Raw genomic sequence first — 10,546 nt, forward strand, 5'->3', positions numbered from 1 at the left:
GGTTTCCATATTGGTGCAACGAGACCAAGACCAGAAGGACGGCAAGACGGAGGTCACCGTGGAGCCCAAGACGGCGTCACCACCAGAGCCTTTTGGCAGGCGAAGACTGCTTTTGTTAGGATAGCTTGTACTAGTTGTCCCCTTTCAAATTGGCCGTTGTAGGCTCCCTTCCCGCTCAATATTTGGGAAGAGGACCAAGGCCTCTATAAATAGGACTAGCGACCACCATAGTGGGGACGGGTCGAAGAACAGAACCTTGGACCGGATCCTCACACACACACAAGTTCACCAAGCATGAGAGCACCTCAACCTCAGGAGGTTGTTCTTCCCCTTGTACTGTTCGTCCTCAGCCCAAGAGGCAATCCACCACCACCACACTGGAGTAGGGTATTACACCACAACGGTGGCCCTAACCAGTATAAATCTTGTGTCCTTTGTGTTGCGAGTTCATCGAGTTAGTTCGTGAGATCTTAGCTAAGTTAGGACGTGGATCGATAGGGGGGAGATCTTCGCGCGCACCCCAGTGTTCGAACCTTAAGGGTTTTGCAGGAACCCGTGATCCGACATTTGGTGCGCCAGGTAGGGGTGCGCCGAAGCTTCCTTCCGTCGGCTCGCGCTCCACCATCTCCATGCCCGCTCCCATGGCGGGCGCCCCTCCAGCTGGATCTACCGGTGCCCACGGCGGTGCTCGGGGGCTCCGAGCCTTTGCTCCCGCCTTGCGGCAGTTGCAGTGGCCACCCAAGTTCAAGCCGGAGATGCCGCCGCGCTACGATGGCGTGGTGGACCCGGCGGCTTTCCTACTAGCATACGAGGGGGCCGTCCTGGAAGCCGGGGCGACGACAAGATCATGGCCAACTAGTTCCCAATGGCCCTTGTTGGCGTGCCGCGCGCCTGGCTCCTCCACTTGCCGGAGTCTTCTGTCGCCACCTGAGAGGAGCTGCGCAGCCTCTTCGTCACTCGCTTCGGGGAACTGTTGGCCCCCGTCGTCGCAGCTCTTCTCGGCGGTTCGCAAGACCACCCTCAGATCGGCACATCAAGCCGTACCTTCGCCAGATCGGCGTCGCTTCCTAGCGCCCGGGGGCTTCGCCTGGCTGGGCCGCGCCTGAGGCCAACCTCACCTTCGACTCAGAGGACAATCGTGCCTCCACCGTTGGCTCGGGTGCGCTCCCGATGTTGTGCGCATCCACCATCTGCCACGTATCCATCACCAAGACGCTCGTCGACGGCGGCGCCGGCCTCAATGTGCTCTCCGTCGAGGCCTTTAGCCTCCTTCATGTACCGTTCGAGCGGCTCCGCCCCAGCAAGCCCTTCTCGGGAGTTGGCGGAGTCCCCACCCGCTCCCTAGGGCAGATCCGCCTCCCCGTGACCTTCGGCACGCGCGGCAACTACCGCACCGGGCTCATCAACTTTGACATCGCCCGCATTTGCCTCCCATACAACCCCATCCTCGGGTACCCAACTCTGGCCCATTTCATGGAAGTAACCCATCCTGCTTACAATCTCATGAAGATGCCGTGGAGCCAGGGTGTTCTCACCATCAAGGGGGATGCCAAGGAGGCCCTAGCGGTGCTCAAGCTTGCCCTCAAGGCTGCCGCGACAGCACGACCCACCGACGCGGATACGTCCAAGTCCAAGGGAGCCGTGCCAACCAAGAAGAAGCTGTTCCTCACTCAGGCCAAGGCAGAAACCAAGAAAGTGTTGGTCGAGGAGGATGGGTCCTCAGGGGTAACCTTTACCATAGGTGCCAACCTCGAGCCTGCTTAGGAGGAGGTGCTAGTGAATTTTTGGCGTGCAAACAAGGGAGTGTTCGCCTGGGAGCCCGATCAGCTGGTAGGGGTCCCAAGAGAGGTAATAGAGCACCACCTGAAGGTGCACCCCAACGTACGCCCTGTGAAGCAGAAGGCAAGGCAGTAGTCCATGGAGAAGCAAGCTTTCATCATTCAAGAAACTCGCAAGTTGGAGGCCGCGGGTGTCATACGCAAGGTTCGATACCCCGAGTGGCTGGCGAACCCCGTCATCATCCCCAAGAAAGGTGGGAAGGAGCGGATGTGCGTCGACTTCACCAACCTCAACAAGGCCTTCCCCCAAGATCCGTTCCCGCTTCCACGCATCAACCAGATCGTCGATCCACCGCCGAGTGCGACTTGCTATGCTTCCTGGATGCGTTCTTGGGATATCACCAGATCAAGATGGCGCTAGAAGATGTGGAGAAGACAGCCTTCCTGACCCCGTGTGGGGTGTATTGCTACACCTGCATGCCATTCGGGCTGCGCAACACGGGCGCGACCTTCCAGCGACTCATGCACATCGCCTTAGGGCAACAGCTCGGGAGAAACGCTGAAGCCTACGTCGATGACATCGTGGTAAAGTCTCGAGAGGCGGGGACCTTGATCCAAGACCTAGAAGAGACCTTTGAAAGCCTTCGCCGGGTGGACTTGCGGCTCAATCCGGAGAAATTCGTGTTTGGCGTCCCTTTCGGCAAGCTGTTAGGTTTACTGGTGTCCCACAGGGGGATCGAGGTCAACCCAGAGAAGGTGAAGGCCATTGAAGACATGATTCCACCGCAGACCTTCAAGGAAATGCAGAAGTTGGCTGGTCGGGTGACTGCGTTGGGGTTCTTCATCTCCAAGCTGGGAGAGCGCGCCCTACCCTTCTTCAAGCTGATGAAAAAGAAGGGCCTGTTCGAGTGGACCTCGGAGGCCGACCAAGCTTTTCAAGACCTCAAAAGATACCTGACCAGCCCTCTAGTGATGGTGGCACCACGACCTCGCGAGCCCCTAGTGCTCTATCTTTCCGCCACCCCGTACTCAGCCAGCGCAGCCCTGGTGGCGATTTGGGAAGAACACCAAGCCAAGGGCGCATCCTGTCGTGCCACGCCTCCAGCAGAGACGACGCAAGACCAGAAGGGCGCCACAAGGGCCGTAGCAGCAGCGGCAGAGGATCAGGCTCGGCAGGGCGACGCCCCCAAGCTCGCGAAGACTTCGGCAAGCGACCAAGAGTCGGGGGATCTACCTCCTCAGGAGGCACCCCAACTTCCAGAAGACGCAAACCTCATCAGCATGCCTACCCTCATCGAGCACCCGGTATACTTCGTCAGCACGGTGTTGTGGGACGCAAGAGCGCGGTACCCCCATGACTCAGAAGCTCCTACTCGCGCTCCTAGTGGCCTCGCGAAAGCTGCGGCACTACTTCCAGGGCCACCCCATCAAGGTCGTCTTAGCTTACCCATTGGAGAGAGTGCTCAGGAGCCCCAATTCTGCCGGAAGAGTCGCTGAATGGAACATCGAGTTGCAAGCATTCTAGCTGGAGTTCAGTACTACCAGGGTCATCAAGGGGGCCACGCTCGCTGATTTCGTGGCAGAATGGACGGATGCCCCGTCGCTTGAAGAAGGCGAATACTGGTCCCTCTCGCCGGGAAGCGAGGCGCCTGACGGCTGGGTCATGTATTTTGATGGTGCCTTTGCGCGCCAGGGCGCGGGGGCTGGAGCAGTACTCATCTCGCCCACTCAGGACAAGCTCTACTACGCCATGCAGCTCTGCTTCCAGTGGGGCGAGAAGGTCTCCAACAACATTGCAGAATACGAGGGTCTCATAGCCGGCCTGAAGGCTGCGGCGGTGCTGAGGGTGAAGCGTCTCACTATCAGGGGCGAGTCACAGCTCCTCGTCAACTTCTCCAACAAGGTATATGAGCCAAAGGACGAGCACATGGAAGCATACCTCACAGAGGTGCGCAAGATGGAGAAGCAATTTCTGGGCCTGGAGTTGCAGCACGTCCCCCGTGGCACCAACAAGGAAGCAGACGACATCGCCAGAAGAGCATCCAAGTGACAGCCCCAGGAGCCTGGCGTCTTCGAGGAGCGGCTCTTCAAGCCATCAGCAATGCCGCCGCTTTCAAGAACAACTCAGCCTTGGGAGGAACTCCCGCAGCCGCCTGCCTTAGGAGCCCCAGCCTGTGGCCCGACCTCAGGAGCGCGCCTACTCCTGGCGCTCGAGCCCAAAGAGGGATGCTGGACCAAGGAATTCAAGGAATACCTGATGCAAGGGGCATTGCCAGAGAAGGAGGAGGACACAGAGCGCTTGGCCCGTCAGGCCACGGCATACTACATCCAGGACGGTGAGTTATACAGAAAGCGACCAAATGATGTTACACTGCGCTGTATCTCCAGGGAACAAGGGAAGGAGCTGATAGTTGACATACACGGCGGAGACTGTGGGCACCACTCGTCGTCGCGAACCCTCGTCGTCAAGGCATTCCAAAGTGGATTCTACTGGCCTATGGTGCTCAATGACGTGGCTGAGCTGGTGAAGTCCTACGAGGCCTGCCAATTCCATGCCAAGCAGATCCATCAGCCAGCTCAGGGCCTCCAAACCATCCCGCTCTCGTGGTCGTTCGTGGTCTGGGGGCTGGATATTTTGGGCCCGTTCCCTCGGGCGCCTGGGGGCTATCGATACCTCTACGTCGCCATTGACAAGTTCACTAAGTGGCCAAAAGTTGAAGCCGTCCGCGCCATCCTAGCAGGCTCTGCAGTCAAGTTCATCAAGGGCCTCATGAGCCGTTTTGGGGTCCCCAACCGCATCATCATCGATAACGGCTCACAGTTCACTAGTAATCTCTTCAAGTCATATTGTGCTAACCTTGGAACGCAGATCTGCTACACCTCAGTAGCACACCCCATGAGCAATGGCCAGGCCGAACGCGCCAACGTGGAGGTCCTGAAGGGCCTCAAGACCAGGACCTTCAAGAAGAGGCTCGAAGCCTGTGGCAGGGGCTGGCACAATGAGCTCCAGTCTGTGTTGTGGTCAATCTGCACCACCGCCACCAAGCCAACGGGCGAAACCCCGTTCTTCCTCGTCTATGGAGCAGAAGCAGTCCTCCCTCACGAGGTCGAGCATCTCTCTGCACGGGTCGTGGCATTTGATGAGACACAGCAGGACACCATACGGGGGATGGACCTCGTGCTGGGGGAGGAACGACGCCGTGAAGCTACACTACGGGTGGCAAGATACCAGCAAGCGCTGCGGCGGTACCACTGCTGCAGCAGCCGCTCCAGGACTCTTGAGGTGGGTGACCTCGTCCTGAGGCGGGTGCTCTCCAGGGAGGGGCTGCATAAGCTCTCGCCCATGTGGGAGGGCCCGTTCAAGGTCGTCCACGTCTCCAGGCCTGGCGCCGCGCGTCTGGAGACACAGGATGGGGTACCCGTCCAGAACGCTTGGAACATCCAACACCTCCGGAAGTTCTACCCATGAAGAAAGGCCTAGTGCCTGTGAAGAAGGCCCGGTGCCTGTGAAGCAAGGCCGAGTGCCTGTGAAGAAAGGCCCAGTGCCTGTGAAGCAAGGCCCAGTGCCTGTGAAGCAAGGCCCAGTGCCTGTGAAGCGAGGCTCCGTGCCTGTGAAGAATTGCCGCCCGTGACACTCTCACGTAATAATGAGTGGGGCTATACACGCCCCGGAGCCTCAGGAGAGCCGCCCTTGGGCCTCAGGGGCTCCCTCCCACGCCGAGTGGCAGCACTTAGCTCCGCGCTGGTGAGAAGACATCGAAGACTAGACTAGGTGCCGGACGTGGCTTTTCATTTGCTTTCCGAAGTTGGCTCGCCCCTCTTTTTATTGAAGTTTGCTTTATGGTGTCTCTTGCTGGTCCCGTTTTGTTGCTTTCTGCCTCTTTTTCTGCCTTCGCCTCTTTGGTCAACCTGAACTCTCCCCCGCGTCCCTCGTGAGGGGGCTGAACAGGTACCTTTGTGAGCTTCCTCCTTCTGTCTTTTCGCGAGGCACCCTCGTTCGAGCCCACAAGCTGGCGCACCTCTCCTAATTCGTGCCCCACGGGTATCGCAACGCGAAGCACTGAGTCAAGGCCAGCGGCGCCTACAACCAAGCCCCGGATGAGCGATAAACCTCTTAACGAATTTTTTGCAGTTCCTAAGCGCATATCAGGTCAAGGAGGCCTCGGCAAGCACTAGGAAGCAAGCGCCTAGTGAGGAGGAGGCCACTCAAAACAAGTCGAGCTAAGTTGTCCCTACATAAAACGATGATGTTGCGACACGGCATAGGAATGGCAAACATAACATAACGATTGAGGTCATAGTCTGATACACGCCCCTCCAGGGCCCATTCTGGTTTCTTTCTGATGCAGGAAGAAAAAGAAGAACAAAATAGAAGCGGCGCTTACAACGGTTCACGGGCGCAGGCCCCAGCACCCTCCTGAGCTCAGCCAGACCCCTCCTCGCGCTTCATAGAGGCGCAGCGACGAGACGACCCGCCACCGTCTTCGAAGCGGGCGCGGCGGCTGGTCGTAGCCGCCACTGCTGGAGCTGTCGATGGGGGAAGAGCTGCCATAGCCGGCCGAAACACGGTCGGCGCCAAGGGCGGGTTCACCCTCGTCCTCGTTGCGGCCGTTGCCAAGGCTGAGCACTTCCTCGCCGTCCTTCACCTCCTACCCAGACCATCTTCCCCAAACACCCTCATATAGAGGGTTGCGTCGCTGTCGTACTTGAAGTGAAGGGTGCACCGCATGCCCAGGCCGTGCGCGTGGGCGAACATATGCCAACCGCGAGCCAGAGCTACATTGCCCGTGATGGAGACCGTGACCGCAACCTAGGAAGCACTGCTGCAGCAGCCGTCTGCCTGTAGCCAAAGCCCGCTGGGACTTGAGGCCGGTAGCTCGTCGGCGAAGAAGCGCAGGATCTGAAGCCAGTTACCGGTCGGATTCTCCGACCAGACGACGAACTCCGGCAGCGTCTCCGCCGAGTGGATGCGTGGCCGGGGAAGCCGCGCGACCACGTCACGTCTCCCTTCATCAATAGGACCGCCACAACCGGAGCGACCCCTACCCTGTGAAGCAGCACCACCACGGTCGCGCAGAGCCATGGCGGGAGTTGCGGTGTGCTTGAGGGGACGGCCACGTCCACGCTTGGGCACCAAAGTGCCGGGCCTGTCGCGAGGGGCCTTCCCCTTCTCTGCGGCGGTGAACCTCCTCGACGGCGCCATTGGTAGCAGGAGAGGAACAAGGAAGGAGAAGAAGCAGAAGAGGCGGAGGAAGGATGGGTGACGGGGGCTCCGCCCCCTCCCATTTATACCAGGAGAAGGCCAACCAGCAGCCCCCACGATCACAGGTAATGATGGTTTTCCTTGCATGTCACAGGGACTTGTCAAGTCGGGCAGTTGCCGAGGCGGCGTGGGGAAGCGGAGACGCCCACATACAATCAACCATGACGCGTGGACCAAGGCCGCGGGCTATTGGGGTCCGCGGCGCTCCGCACTTGACGCTTGGCTTCGCCTCAAAGCCAAGCCCGAGCGTGCCTTGGGCCCGGGGGCTACTGTCGGCATTCTGGGAACGAGGGTCCCGAGACTTGCCTGCTTGCGGCCCATGGCGTGGCTTTGCTGGCAGGCCTGCACGGCCCATCTTCATCAACAAGGAATCCAGACCCTCGTGAGGGGCCAAGCCTCGTGAGGCAGACGACATGAGACCTCGTCAGGAGCGGCCTCACCAGGCTGGCTCGTGAGGGGCGGAGAGTTCAAGGTCGGGCAAACATCGCGAGGTTCTCGTGACATAAGCCATGACGATCGAGACCAGGCGGGCGCCAGTGCGCGTAGCGTCCTTGTTTCCTCTTTGGTGCTAAGGGGGCAAGCACAGACGCGGAGTATTGAGGCATCCAACAAAGGTTTCCATATTGGTGCAATGAGACCAAGACCATAAGGACGGCAAGACGGAGGTCACCGTGGAGCCCAAGACGGCGTCACCACCAGAGCCTTTGGCAGGCGAAGACTGCTTTTGTCAGGATAGCTTGTACTAGCTTTCCCCTTTCAAATTGGCCGTTGTAGGCTCCCTTCCCGCTCAATATTTGGGAAGAGGACCAGGGTCTCTATAAATAGGACTAGCCACCACCATAGTGGGGCCGGGTCGAAGAACAGAACCTTGGACCAGATCCTCACACCCACACAAGTTCACCAAGCACGAGAACACCTCAACCTCAGGAGGCTGTTCTTCCCCTTGTACTGTTCGTCCTCAGCCCAAGAGGCAATCCACCACCACCACACCGGAGTAGGGTATTACACCACAATGGTGGCCCGAACCAGTATAAATCTTGTGTCCTTTGTGTTGCGAGTTCGTCGAGTTAGTTCATGAGATCTTAGCTAAGTTAGGATGTGGATCGATAGGGGGAGATCTTCGTGCGCACCCCAGTGTCTGAACCTTAAGGGTTTTGCCGGAACCCGTGATCTGACAATAGGATAAACATCACATGCAATCAATATAAGTGATATGATATGGACATCATCATCTTGTGCCTTTGATCGCCATCTCCAAAGCACCATTATGATCACCATCGTCACCGGCTTGACACCTTGATCTCCATCGAAGCGTCGTTGTCGTCTCGCCAACTATTGCTTCTACGACTATCGCTACCGCTTAGTGATAATGTAAAGCAATTACATGGCGTTTGCATTTCATACAATAAAGCGACAACCATATGGCTCCTGCCAGTTGTCGATAACTGTGTTACAAAACATGATCATCTCATACAATAAAATTTAGCATCATGTCTTGACCATATCACATCACAACATGCCCTGCAAAAACAAGTTAGACGTCCTCTACTTTGTTGTTGCAAGTTTTACGTGGCTGCTACGGGCTGAGCAAGAATCGTTCTTACCTACGCATCAAAAACCACAACACGGTATAGTGATTGCCTTTTGATCTTCAGAAAGAACCCTGTTCATTGAATCCGATTCAACTAAAGTTGGAGAAACTGACACCCACCAGCCACCTGTGTGCGAAGCACGTCGGTAGAACCAGTCTCGCGTAAGCGTAATGTCCGTGTGGGCCGCTTCATCCAACAATACCGTCGAATCAAGAATCAACTAGTGACAGCAAGCAATATGTATATACCCACGCCCACAACTTCTTTGTGTTCTACTCGTGCAAATAACATCTACGCATAGACCTGGCTCGGACGCCACTGTTGGGGAACGCAGTAATTTCAAAAAAAATCCTACGCACACGCAAGATCTATCATGGTGATGAATAGCAATGAGAGGGAAGAGTGTTGTCCATGTACCCTCGTAGTCCGTAAGCGGAAGCGTTATGACAACGTGGTTGATGTAGTCGTACATCTTCACGATCCGACCGATCCTAGTACTAAAAGTATGACACCTCCGCGATCTGCACATGTTCGGCTTGGTGACGTCCCACGAACTCTTGATCCAGCTTAGTGTCGAGGGAGAGCTTCGTCAGCACGATGGGGCGATGACGGTGATGATGAAGCTACCGTCGCAGGGCTTCACCTAAGCACTATGATGATATGACCGAGGTGGATTATGGTGGAGGGGGGCACCGCACACGGCTAAGGGATCAATTACCAACTTGTGTGTTCTAGGGTGCCCCCCTGCCCCCGTATATAAAGGAGCAAGGGGGAGGCCAGCCGGCCCTTGGAGGCGCGCCAAGGAGGGGAGGAGTCCTCCTCCTAGTAGGAGTAGGACTCCCCTTTTCCTAGTCCAACTAGGAGGAGGAAGGGGAAAGGAAGGAGAGGGAGAGAAGAGAAGGAAAGGGGGGCGCCGCCCCCTTCCCTAGTCCAATTCGGACTAGAGGGGGAGGGGCGCGCAACCCTGCCTTGGCCGGCCCTCTCTCTCTTCACTAAGGCCCATGTTGGCCCATCAGTCCCCCGAGGGTTCCGATAACCCCCCGACACTCCGATAATTATCCGGTGACCCACGGAACTCATCCGGTGTCAGAATATAGTCATAAAATATATCAATCTTTATGTCTCGACCATTTCTAGACTCCTCGTCATGTCCATGATCATATCCGGGACTCCGAACTACCTTTGGTACATCAAAACACATAAACTCATAATATCGATCGTCACCGAACATTAAGCGTGCGGACCCTATGGGTTCGAGAACTGTGTAGACATGACCGAGACACGTCTCCGGTCAATAACTAATAGCGGAACCTAGATTTTCATACTGGCTCCCACATATTCTACGAAGATCTTTATCAGTCAAACTGCATAACAACATACGTTGTTCCCTTTGTCATCGGTATGTTACTTGCCTGAGATCCGATCGTCGGTATCTCAATACCTAGTTCAATCTCGTTATCCGAAAGTCTCTTTACTCATTCCGTAATGCATCATCCCATAACTAACTCATTAGTCACATTGCTTGCAAGGCTTATAGTGATGCATTACCGAGAGGGCCCAGAGATACCTCTCCGATACTCAAAGTGACAAATCCTAATCTCGATCTATGCCAACTCAACAAACACCATCAAAGACACCTGTAGAGAATCTTTATAGTGACCCAGTTACATTGTGACGTTTGATAGCACACTAAGTGTTCCTCTGGTATTCGGGAGTTACATGATCTCATAGTCATAGGAACATGTATAAGTTATGGAGAAAGCAATAGCAACAAACTAAATGATCATCGTGCTAAGCTAACGGATGGGTCAAGTCAATCACATCATTTTCTAATGATGTGATCCCGTTAATCAAATGACAACTCATGTCTATGGTTAGGAAACATAACCATCATTGATTCAACGAGCTAGTCA

Source organism: Triticum urartu, chromosome 2, assembly GCF_003073215.2.
Source record: "Triticum urartu cultivar G1812 chromosome 2, Tu2.1, whole genome shotgun sequence".
In the NCBI taxonomy this organism is placed as follows: Eukaryota; Viridiplantae; Streptophyta; class Magnoliopsida; order Poales; family Poaceae; genus Triticum; species Triticum urartu.